Below are 13,154 nucleotides of genomic sequence, written 5' to 3'. Positions count from 1 at the left end.
GAGGAGTGTAGCAACCAAGGCATGGGTTACAAGAGGCCCCACCTGTGGTCTTCTGGCTGTAGAATCAGAGGTGGGAGTCTAGTTCAGACTACAGGAGATCTGTCCAAGGAGCAGCAGGTAGCAGGTGTCCTCCCTGGGAGAGATTCAGCCAAGAAGGAAGAAAGCTGAGCTACAGGGAGAAGCATAAGCAGGGATGGTGGGTGGGGGGCCTGTGTGGACTCCTGGCTATTGGTTGTGTCCTGTCTGAGCCCTGGGATTCTGCTGCCCCCCTGAGGACTTGTAATGAGCATGCATGAGGGCTCACTGGCTCTTGTCTTGGCTGACTTACAGAACAGCCAGGAAACATCTCTCAGTGGGCACTGCCCCCTGCAATCTGCCCCTCACATCAGCCTCATCGACTGCCCAGTGAGTCTGGGCCAGTTACCTCCTGCCTAGCCCTCCTGCCCCTCTGTGGGCTCCATTGCCCAGGACCCTCTTGTCTGATCCCACCCCTCTTCCTCTTCTTGTGACTCACTGCTTGAGGCTCTGAGTGACAGCAGTAACTAGCAGAGACTCCTGGGAGGAGTCCTGTGTTTTCAGTCATACAAGATCAACATCAAATGACAATGATTGCTGTTATGATCCTTGGATTCCTCCTGACTTGATTTCTGCTGCCTCTCCTTCCTCACAGATCTCCTCCATACTGTTCGGTAAATATGTTGCATTAAGGCTGTGTGGCTGCAGGTGTTGTGCTTAGCGATGCTGACACCTGTTCTGCACAGAGGCGTAGCCGGGTTTGATGTCTGGCTCCAGCTCCTGGCTCCAGTTTCCTGCTAATGTAGACCCTGAGAGGTAGCAGGAATGGCTCAAGTAGTTGGGTCCTGCTACCCATATGGGAGTCTTGGACTGTGTTCCCAGTCCCTGGCTCCAAGCTTTTTTGGTTTTATGTCTATTGCAAGTGTTTTAAGAATGAACCAGAGGATGACAGCCCTATCTCTCTAGTCTGTCCCATTCTGTCTCATAAGAAGTAAGTAAGTAAGTAAGTAAGTAAATAAGTAAATAAATTGAAAAGACTGTGGCTACAATTTCCCTCTGGTGGTGAGGGAGCCCTGTGTTTTTTGCTCCTCCATGCTGGTGAAGACCACTGGGGTCTGGTCTATTTCTTTTCCTCCTCCATCTTCATATTTTCCTTGTTGTTTTTAATCCACTGAAATGAAAGCCAGGGGTCTGAACCCCATCTCGTAAACAACCCCCTCTTTTGCCAGATTGACAGCAGTGCACAATGAGTGCAGAACATCAGAGATAATGGGTGATAAGAAGAGACTTTAAAGATGGTCAGTGCCAGCTCCCGTGGTTTCCCATAGGGTGACCACAGGAGTTCTCTAACACAGGAGTGCCAATGTCCATGGCTGTGTGTCTGCTATAGGCACAGAGATGAGAGCATCCTTCTCTCTGATGTCTGCTTCGTGACTATGACTGTTGCTACCACTTCTAGGATGTCAGCCTCCACCCTACACTACAAGGGACCCTTCTTGGCAAGTCTGCTAAGATCTTCCTCTCTCCAGACCCACTTCTGCTCCAATAGAAGACTTGGTCCCAATTGGGACTACACTTCTGATCTCTGGAACCCATTGGCGGAGGAGAGGAGGGATCACACCTGCTGGGCTCTGAGCCAGAAACTGGCATTTCCCACTGTGCGTGGTTCCCCACTAAGGCTTTGTGTGAAGGAGAAGAGCAGCAGTGTTTCTTGTCTTTCTGTTTTTCCATCCTCTGTGATTGCACACTGGCATCTCCCCTTGTTCCACTGCTGAGCGTGCCTCATTCCAGGTGGGTAAAAAGAGGAAAGCAATGCCTTGTTGTACAGTTAGGTCCCTTCTGAGGCTCTCAGGGGCAGTATCTGGTTCCAGCCAGCATGTGTCAAATCAATTCTCTTTGATAATTTCCAGGGCACATTTCCCCATGGGCCAGCTCATTATTCTGAGGACAGAAGTAATATGCAGACCACTGCCAGAATGTTTTCATGACAATAAGTCAACTTTTGTCAGTCAGATCATCTCCCACTGGGCCAGCGGACATCTGCAGAGCCCTTGCTGGCACCACCAAGCATCTCAGGACCCACTGCACTGCCCTGATCTCAGTTCGAAGTCGTTGGCTTGATGCAGTGGATGAGCCATGGGTAGCAGGTTCTGCCAATGGCCTGAGAGCCCCCCAGACATCCCAGTGGTCATCATCAGATAGTTCCTAACAGGATGGAGGCCTCCTGTATCTTTCCTTTTTTTCTTTTTCTTTCTTTTTTTTTTTTTTTTTTTTTTTGCAGGTTGGCTATTATGTACAGTGTTGCAGAAAGCGTGAGAGTGTTGGGGCCAACGTCAAGGCGCAGTGGGTTAAGCTACTACTTGTAATGTCCACCTCTGGTGCCAGTTGGAGTCCTTGCTATTCTGCTTCTGGTGCAGATTCCTGCTAATGTGCCTTTGAAGCAGCAGATGATGGCTCAAGGGTTTGAGTTCCTGCTACCCATTTAGGAGACCCGGGCAGAGTTCCTGGCTCCTGGCTTTAGCCCGGCCCACCTCCAGCTGTTGCAGCTATTTGAGGGAGTGAATCAGCAGATAGAAGACCAACCTCTCTCTCATCTTTCTGTCACTCTACATTTTAAATAAATAAATCTTCTTTAAAAAAAAAACAAAATAAGTATGGTAGTGTGGACATCTCTTTAGCACGTTGACATACTGATCTCAATTGCTTTGTGTACATACCCAGCAGTGGGATTCTTGGATCATGTGGTCATTCTCTTTTTAGTTTTTGGAGAAGTCTCCACATTGCTGCCTTCTACATCTCTTATTTATTTTTATTTTTATTTATTTCAGAGTGGAAGAGAGAACACATGAGCTCCTATCCACTGCTCTATTCCCCAAGTACCCACAAAGGCTGGAACTGGGCCAGGAATTCCATCCAGGTGTCCCATGTGGGTGGCCAGGAACCCAGCTACATGAGCTGCGGTCTCCAAGGGTCTGTCTTAGCAGGAAGCTGGAGTCAGGAGCGGAGCTGGGTATGAAACCCAGATACTCAAATACAGGACGCAGGCGCCTTGACCAGTGTCTTAACTGCTAGACCACATTCCTACCACACCATCCTGTGCACCTTTCTTTCTTGGTCTCAAGGGAGTGTCTGACCCAAATGTGGGATCTACCAGAAATTCTGCAGGCTAATGACTTGGGATAACCCTTACCTCACCTAATCTTGGGGAGGCACTGGCAGATACAATCCTGGAGGAAGAATCTGAAGTGTGTCCTACAGTACCTCTTAGAAGGCCTGCAGTCCCTGGAGCCCCAGCTGATTGCCCTGGGCCCCTCTCAGGGATGCACCCTTCCAAAGCCACCTTCCATTCTCTGTCTTGCATCTTCTCTCCTGCACACATGTTTTCTGCAACCAATTTTTGTCTAACCATCTACGTTTAAGGGAACCCAAACTAAGACCCAAGGCAAAGAAAAAGGCTTCTCCCGGGATGCTGTGTGCCTGAGCTTCACAGTCATGACTGCTGCATGTCCCTGCTCATGTTTGTCAGGAGCAGCTGGGATTTTAATGGTGTCTAGACCTCATCCAATTTTCCTGTGCACCTGGGGGCCATGTAAAAACAAAGATCCCTGGCTTCTAATGAGCTCCGAGGTTGTACCAATGTTGCTGGCCCCTGGGCCACACTATGAGTATCAAAATCCTATAGGACTCCAAGTGCCAGCCTATTACTCTGAAATGAACAACTTTCAACATTTCCTCAGGCCAGAGGTGTCAGCAGTACAAACACACCTCTTAGAAGTCAAGGAAGTGATCCCTGCCGGGGATCCTGTTATTCCAAATTTCAAAGAGGCACAGCCGGCTGCCCTAGCTTCAGAAATTGGTCAACTTTCCTGCGGTGCTCAGCCATCTTGCTTCCTTTCTCACTCCCTCTTTTAGTGCCTTCCCCATGACTGACAAGATGCGTGAGCTGTTGGCCGTTACCCTTAACATCCTTGATCTCTGGTCCCATCAACGATGGCCAGTTATAGCAGTGCTCTTGGCTATTGTCACCTTAGGTCCTTTCACCTAGAAGAGACTCTCTCTCTTCTTTTTCCCCACCCAGCTGGCTTTTTGAATAGTCAGAGACAGTTATGATCCAAATGTTTTTGGCAAGAGTATTTCATAGGTGACACGGCTTCTTTTTTTATTGTGGATGTCAAGTGTTATCACTTGGTTCACTGGATGACAGCCAGCTCACTCCAGTAAGTTTTCCCTGGAAATTAGGAGGTAATCGTGGGATTGCCCCACAACTCCTAGTCTAATAGATCCATAGTCCATTGTTGACCTATTCCCCAGTCAGTTACACCAGGGAGGGCTGCAAGAAGCTGGTTTTCTAAGTCTTTCATTTCTTCTTCTGGTGTTCTGCTAGGGAGAAGATTTTGTCCTTGGCAAGTAAGGATGAATAAAATATTTCTAAATAAGCATGATAAATGATTAGTGCTTTCTTTAGCATTTTAGAATAAGGCTGCTCACCTCCAACAAGGGTGAGGGCATAGTTCTTAATTCTTCTCTGTCCTCTGCCACTCCCACTACGGGCACATGCACTTTTATTTATTCAGCGTTCTGAGGTCAGCTCCAATAATTCTTCCTGATGTTTAAACTGTCCCAGATAGGCCCGGTGGAGCTTTGTCTGCCTTGGGCTGTGATTTTTGGCATGCTTGATTCATTTTGCTGTCCCTGCAGTTCTGGCACAAGTCCATCCACGGCTCTCCTTGTGTCTTCCTGTCCCCACACTCAGCATCAGCCACATCCAGGTGGCACCGAGGTAGCAACTCCAGGATCTGGGCACAGAGGTGCCTACTGCCAACTGGACACTGCTTTGAGACCTCGTACTTTTTCCAGTGAAAACATTGCATTATAGAGCTTCTTCTGAACTTGCCACAATTTTGTGTGGTTTCTCATTCACCTAAGGTCTTGATTAATTACATGCAATACTTGTAATATACCTTACTTCTATCAGAATTGCCACTAAGGAAAATTAGTCATTGAAGATGACGGTTTTCTTTGCAGTTCTTCTTGTCGCTAGGATGTATTCCGCAAAGATACAGTTAAAGGGCCATGTTTGAATTCACTTGAAATGATTTTTTTTCTATGTTGTCATGTTTCTAATTTGATGTTTACTTGGGTTCTAATGTTGACATTTTTCCCTTTTCTTTTTCTTTAATTGATCTGTGATGCTTTATTTTATGTTTCAAATGTTCTTTATTATAATTATAGATTAACAGATTCAATACAGTTCATAGGCACTATTCTAAGAATATCATGATATTCTCTTTCTCCTTCACCCCTCTCCTTTCCACTCTTTTCCTCTCTCTTTTTTTTTTTTTTTAGTTTTTGAGATAACATCTTTTAAATTTATATTACAGTAAAAAGGCTTAATGCTTCAACAAATAAAATACTTACAAGTAAAAAGCAAAAAGACCCTAGTTTAGTGGATATACAAAGTTTATAAACAATAATTAAGTGCATGGCTCAAATGCTAAAACTACGGGAGTGTGTACTCTAAGAAGGTTGGCTTCCATTTCTCTTACCTGTACCCTGCTCCTTGTCTGCAGGTGATTGTTTGATGGTATTTTACTTACTCTTCCAGGGTTTATATCTGAAACAAAACAAAACCACATCCACACATAAATTTTTACATAGAATTCTATGTGTTTATAGTTCCTATTTATTTCATAGAAATGTGGCATCTTATTTACACAGGTAATTGTGCTTGGCTTTCTTTTTCCTATTCACTTGACAATAAATCCTAAAGAATCCTCCTATTGGACATGCTTCACTTGGAAGCTGTCATTATTTTTAAGATTTATTTATTTATTATTTGAGAAGCAGAGTTACAGAGAAAAGGGGAGAGACAGGAAGAGTGAGAGAGATCTTGCATATGCTGATTTACTCCCAAAATGGCCTCAATGCACAGAGCTGAGCTAGCTGAGACAGGCCAAACCCAGGGTGCCTGGAACACCATCCTGGTCTCCCACATGGGTGGCAGGGCCCTAAGCTCTTGGGCCATTCTCTGCTGTTTTCCCAGTTGCATTAGCCAGGAGCTGGAGCAGAAGTAGAGCGGCCAGGACTTGAACTGTTACTGGGGAATGGCAGGGTTCTTGTCTTCGCGCAAGAAAGAATTCAGGCATGAGACAGAGAGTAGTGGTAAGTAAAATAGCAAGGTTTATTAAGGAAGGGACTTCTGTAAGAATGGATGGGCACCTCTCCAGACAGAACCTGAGAGAGAGTGCCCGGTCACTCAGACTGGGGAGAGCGGGGTTACATGGTTGAGTGCAGAGATTACACCTGGCCAGGCCAGGAGGGCGGCTCAGCAGAGAGGCAGAGGGCTGAGCGTGCAGTCTGGTTGAGGCTGGGGGTTTTTAAGAGGATGGGCCTTGCCTTCCCACCTCTGCTCCTCTTGGAACAAAGGACTTTTTGGATGTAAATACAAAAAATTCCTATCTGAGTTTTCCCCCTGAAGTTATCAGACAGGAGGAAACCTGGCTGGCACTGCCCGTTAGAGGAAGGATGAGCAGGATCCCCTGGAAGGTGGGGATCTGGGGCAGGACATTTGAAATGCAGATACTGGGCTGTGTCTGGAAGATTATCAGGCAGAAGGGGTGGGGATCACCCCTGGCAGGTTATCCGGATGACTTTGAGAGGCATATGCTGGACCTAGATGTCAACTCTTTAGGCCTCTGTCACACACATAAGCTCATATCTGACTTCCTACCTAACTCACATGGCCTGCCAGCATCGTGGGCAGTGGGTTAACCAGTTGTCCCACAACACCAGGAGTCTTTATTTTTTAAACAGGTTCATGGTGATCCAGTGTGTAACTCCCCTACAGTTTTGTCAGGTAATCCCAGAATGATGGTTATTTGGGTTTTTTTCCCCCCAATATTTTGGTGTGTAATAATGCCACACTGAATTAGCTTGAGTGCATGCTATTCTGCATTTGTGCAAGAGTGTCTTTGGAGTGGAGTTCTGGAAGCAGGATTGCTGAGTAAGCAATGTGGAGATGCTGTTGGATTTTTTCCACTTCTCCCTGAGCATTAGGGGTCAATTTGTCTTCTTTCCACAAGTCTGCCTTGAGATGCAACAGTTAAGAGGAGGCACCTTAGTCCTGGTAGGGTTTTTGTTTGTTTGCTATCTCCATGTTTAAAATTTTTGTATCCATATCCCTAAGTTATATGTTTGCATTTTCCTGTTTTGTACAAAAACTATATTTGCTTCATTAAAAAAAGAATTTGGGATGGTCTCTTCTTTGTTTATGTACCAAAATGATCAAAAAACAGGCTTATCTGGCCCTTGATGTTTTAGTATAAACCATTATTTACCAACTTTAACCCTCGTTAGACTTTGGGGCTGACACTCTGTGAGTATGGTGGGAGTAAGTTGGATACAAGTTCATTGAAATATTCTTTATGTCATCTATGGAGATAATCTCTATAGTTTCCATGTCATTCCTGTGGTCAGTTTGGGAAATAATATTTTTCCTAGGACATTACTTATTTCATCACATTTTCAATTTTTGTATTTGTGTAAAGAGCTGGGTAAGACACTTCCCTTCGATTTTGATTTTTCTCTCCTTTCATTTCTCTGCTGCCATTTTTCATTTGGTTTATTTGTGCTTTCTCCCAAGGCAACACAACAATTCTTTATTTGGCTGAATCTTTTCCTGGAGAGGGTTTCACAATTTATGCATTAGTCCACTGTATTTCTTTTTTTTCTAACTCATTAAAATTAAAATTCTGATATTAATACAGTCACTCTTGCTTCTCCCTGATTACTGCTTGCAAAGTATATCAATTTCTATCTTGCTACTTTCAATTTGCATGCACATAGTAGGTGATCTCATCAAACTTAGGGTATTTTACTTTATTCTTAATATTTTATGAGATTATTTTTTACCTCATGCACAAGTACTCAATTTTGTCAAATGCCTTTTCTGCATTCAGTGATGAAATTCTATAAGATTTCTTCCTCAGCCTGTTGATAAGGTGGATTACTCCAAATGATGTGTGACTATGGAATCCTGTTACATCCCTGGAATTTGCCCTGCTTAGTCCTGGTATTTAATTCTTTTGTACACTTGCTTTTATGTTGCTAATGCATTTTCTGTGGTTGCCTATTTGCATAATAAATACATGTCTGTGGCTGTTTTTTTTTTCTTTTCCCCTGCTGTCTTTGTCTGATTTTGCTACCAGGTTAATTCTAGCTTCACAAAGTGCCCTGGGAAGTGTCTCCTCTTTCCTTACTACTCCAGGGCCCTGCAGTATGTCTACTCACTGTTGGGCTGGTTGCTATAGGTTGTGTTTTTTGAGGAACTGCTCTGTTGATCGAACTTGTCCAATTGATGAGTGTAGCGATGCTGAATGTCTTGCCGTCTTCTCCATCTGCTTCCAAAAGGTCTGATGGATCCTCTACTCCATTCGTGGTGTGGGTGATTCCAGTCTCCTCTGCTTTCTCTCTGTGGATCTTGCTAGAGGTCTGCCAGTGTTATTAATCTTGCTGATCAATGAGGTCCCTGTCTCAATAATCTTCCTTGTTGTTTTTCACCTTTCAGTTTCACTGATTTCGGGTCTTCTCTTTGCTCTATTCATCTTTGCAGTCATGTTGAGTTGTTTTTTGTCTTCTTTTTTTTATGTCCCAGATGTTGAATTAATTAGAATCTTTCCCCTTTTCTATTTTTTTTAATATTTATGTTATTTATTCAAAAGGCAGAGTTACAGAGAAAGGACAGGCACACACACAGACAGGGGAAGAGAGAGAGAGAGAGAGCACTTCTGTTCTTGATTCACTCCCAAATGGCCACAATGGCCACGGCTGGGCCAGACCAAAGTCAGGAGCCTGGAGTTTCACCCAGGTCACATTAGTTCAGTCCCCAAGTGCCTGCAACAACCCGGGCTGGGCCATTTCTTCTTGATTAGAAAATCTCTGCTAGTCATTCTCATGGGTAGATGTGCTATGTTATCGTGGAGCATACCTTAAAATTAATGTTTCAGGAGCCGCAAATTGGCACTCAGTCTCCTAGGTGATAAACAGTGTTTCACCTCTCAACCTTCAGCTAAGAAAATGATTTTTTTTTTTTTGGACAGGCAGAGTGGACAGTGAGAGAGAGAGAGACAGAGAGAAAGGTCTTCCTTTAGGTACCTTTCTCTGAAGGGAGGAGAGAACCTCCACTTTGACTATGACCTTGTCTAAACAAGATAAGAGTCGGAGAACTCAAGGGGCTTCCGTAGCCTTGGAACCTCATGACTGGAGCATGGGGAGATTACTGAGGCCATAAACAAGAGTGTCAATTTGTAAAGTCAACAACAGGAGTCACTGTGCACTCTCTCCTCATGTAGGATCTCTGTCCTTAGCGTGCTGTACATTGAGACTTAATGCTATAACGAGTACTCAAACAGTATATTTCACTTTGTGTTTCTATGGGGGTGCAAACTGTTGAAAGCTTTACTTAATGTATACTAAACTGATCTTCTGTAAAAAAAAAAAAAAAGAAGAAGAAATTATCAATTCCCAACTTGACTCTCACTGGGATTAAACATGACAATAGGTCTGATCTGATTTCATCATCATTTAAAAAATCATCTATTATTTTTCACTTTATGTTTCTGTGTGGGAGCAAACTGTTGAAATGTTTACTTAATGTATGCTAAACTGATCTTCTGTATATAAAGAGAATCGAAAATGAATCTTGATGTGAATGGAAGGGGAGAGGGAGTGGGAGAGGGGAGGGTTGCGGGTGGGAGGGACGGTATGGGGGGGAAGCCATTGTAATCCATAAGCTGTACTTTGGAAATTTATATTCATTAAATAAAAGTTAAAAAAAAAAGAAAGGTCTTCCTTTGCCGTTAGTTCACCCTCCAATGGCCGCCATGGCCATCGTGCTGCGGCCGGCACACTGCGCTGATCCGATGGCAGGAGCCAGGTGCTTCTCCTGGTGTCCCATGGGGCGCAGGGCCCAAGGACTTGGGCCATCCTCCACTGCACTCCCTGGCCACAGCAGAGAGCTGGCCTGGAAGAGGGGCAGCCGGGACAGAATCCAGCGCCCCGACCAGGACTAGAACCCGGTGTGCCGGCGCCATAAGGCTGAGGATTAGCGTACTGAGCCGCGGCGCCGGCCCACAGGCAGCTTCTTAACCTGCTGCAACACAACACCAAGGCTTCTTCCTTCTCTCTTCCCAGGGATCTGGTGTCTGGAAGATTAGCTCCTTTGTTTCACCCTACAGGATTCTGAAGCTCTGTTTAATGTTTACTTTCCACCTGTTTCCCCTCTGTTGCTCACGCTGAGTCATTTCTGTCACTGTGTATTCTGTGTCACGGATTCTTCCCTCTGCCTACTCTATTATTCTATTGCTCGTGTCCAGTGAATGTTCTTAAATTTCAGTTGCATTTTTCCATTCTAAAATTCCTACTTGGTTCTTTCTTTCAGCTTCCATTTCTTCGCTAAGACCACGCTGGCATTTCAGTGTTTTTCATTTGTTTTAAGCATGTTCACGCTTATCTGTTAAAGCACAGTTATAACGGCTGCCCTCAATGGCTCTGTCATCTGTTGGCTGCCATTCTTCCTTCCACTTGAGATAAGCCAGGTTCTTTGCATGAGAAGTGAATTTTGAGAGAAACCTGTATGTTTTGGGTATCATATTGCAAGACTTTGACTCTTGCCTAAGCTTTCTGGATTAGCTGGCTTCCTGTGATGCCATTTTTGCTGGGCAAAGGAAGAGATGGCCTCACGAGAGCCAGGGCAGAGTGCACATTGGTCTGTATTCCCCTCTGGAGCTCAGGTGGCAGATGGGAGTGGGGGTCGTAATCACTGCTGGGCTGGGACAGCAGGTCCAGCTCACCCCAGGCCTCCACTGATACATCCAGTGTCTCCCTGGCTGGGACATGTTGGGATGCCCCAGTGCACGGCTCCCTATCTGGCCTAACCTGACACCTCCCAGTGTGTCAGGCCTCACGTTACTGGTGGTGGTGAAAATCCAAGTATTCACTGAGTCTCAGCCACCACTCCACCACAGAGAGGGAGATGTGCCTCCTTACAGCCCAGTGGGCGTGGAGATCTGGGCTGTCCACCTGCTCTTGCCTGGTGTGGATAGAGATGGGGCTACAATGTTGCTGTGATGTTTGGGTGATTAGACTCGCTGCTGTTTTGAGTTTTCTGCATTGCTAGTTTGTTTTTCTCCTTATTGTTTGGTATAAGAGCATGTTTGGGTTGGAACTTGTCTTTAACTGCTTGTGTGCCTGGGTTGCCAGTTTTTTACTTCCAAGTCTGGGATACAGAAGGCAGGAAACTTAGCACCATGTCATTCTTTGGGTCACAATGTGTCTAGCCAGCCTTCTTTTTTTTTCTCTCTTTATTTTTGATACTCTTCTAATGCTTAGTTGGAAGACAGAAAAAATATGTCCATTCTATAGTCTTCTTTTTAAAATATTGATTTATTTGAAAGGTGGAATGCCAGAGAGAAAGGGAGATACAGAGAGAGAAAGAGATCTTCTATCTTCTAGTTCACTCTCCAGAAGGCTAGAATAGCTGGGTTTGGGCCAGGCTGAAGCCAAGAGCCTGGAGCTCCTTCCAGGTCCACCACGTGGGTGCAGGGACTGAAGTACTTGGGTCATTTTCCACTGCTTTCCCAAGAACATTAGTAGAGAGCTGGATTGGAAGTAGAGCAGCAGGACTCAAACTGGTGCTCATATGGGATGTAGGCATTGCAGGCCATGGCTTAACCTGCTGTGCCATATCACTGGCCCCTATATTTCTACTTAAAGGCTATGTTAATGTACTAGGAAAACCATTTTCATAGGAAGATCTACTGCCCAGTTCACTGCTGGATGGAAATGTCCAGATCTCATGGCCACAGTCCATCCAGAAGCCCGTGACGCCTTTGTCATACCTGCACCTGTATACTTTTGCTCCTGAAAAATGCTATAAGCCATCCTCAAGGACCATCGGGCTCAGCTTTATCTGCAAATGTGATCAGACTGGCAAAGTTCTGCCATACTTCTCTGCAGGTTGAAGAAGTGTTTAGGTTCTGTTCTTGGTTGGTATCCATGCTCCTGCTTTCTGTATTTTCCAGAGAGAGTGAGTTAGAATGAGAACATGTGGAGCTCCAGAGAGAGAGGATAGAGGAGAGAGAGAGAGAAAGAGAGAGAGAGGAGGGAGGATGAGGGGGAGAGAGGGTGGGGAGAGACAGAGGGAGAGGGGAAAGAGAGAGAGGGAGAAAGAGAGGGGGATAGAGAGGAGGAGAGGTGAGAGGGGGGAGGAGGAAGAGGGAGACAGAGAGGGAGGGGGGAGAGAGGGAGAGAGAGAAGGAGGGGAGAGCAGAGGGGGAGGTGGGAAACAGAGAGGGAGAGAGAGGTAGGGAGAGAGAGAGGGAGGGAGAGAGAGGAGAGGGAGGGGGAGAGAGAGAGAGGGAGGAGGAGTGAACGGGAAGACATGGTGGAATGAAGTGCATAAGGGGGGCTAAGACAAGAAAATGACAACTTTGCAAAGTGTTAAAGTGTCCAGATCACACGTCATCCCAGATGACAATGTTGATTGTTTTTAGCTGTTAGAAAAAGTGACACCTAGCTTGCCAGGCACCACCTGACCATCTCAGCTGCCATCCCAAGCCCACTTGGCATTTCTGTGTGGCCATCAAGAAGAGACCCTTCTTTTTTCTTTCAACAAACAAGAGCAGTCCCTCCCTTTCTAGAAAATCAGCAGCTAAATTCTTGCCTCACACCGTGGGAGAACTCCAGAGTACAAGCTTAGACATCAAGAATGGCATTCGGTGACGGGAAGCTCCTGAGGTTGGAGCACCGATGGCTTTTATTGCCAGATCTTTCCTTTGAGTTTCTCTGTGCTGGCTCCCTGAGATGAACTCACTTTGACCTGACTTCTCATCCCAGAATTCTCTTGCTGAGAGCATCAATCATCCCAATGATGGCCTCTAACAGGTTCTTTGATTTTGACGTTGACCAGCCCCCTTCTTGGGACCACGTCTGGCTGAGATCTGCTCCCCACCCCCAAGCTGATGAAACAGCCCTAGAGGTTTGCTAGGAACCAAGAACCAACACAGATTAAATTTACCTTTCTGTCTAATTCACACGGGGTCACCAGTGACCCTGATGCAGAGGGAGGCCAACAGAATATT

This window comes from Oryctolagus cuniculus, chromosome 11 (assembly GCF_051225735.1).
Source record: "Oryctolagus cuniculus isolate XC-2025 breed Fujian yellow rabbit chromosome 11, ASM5122573v1, whole genome shotgun sequence".
NCBI lineage: Eukaryota > Metazoa > Chordata > Mammalia > Lagomorpha > Leporidae > Oryctolagus > Oryctolagus cuniculus.
This window is presented reverse-complemented; position numbering follows the sequence as displayed.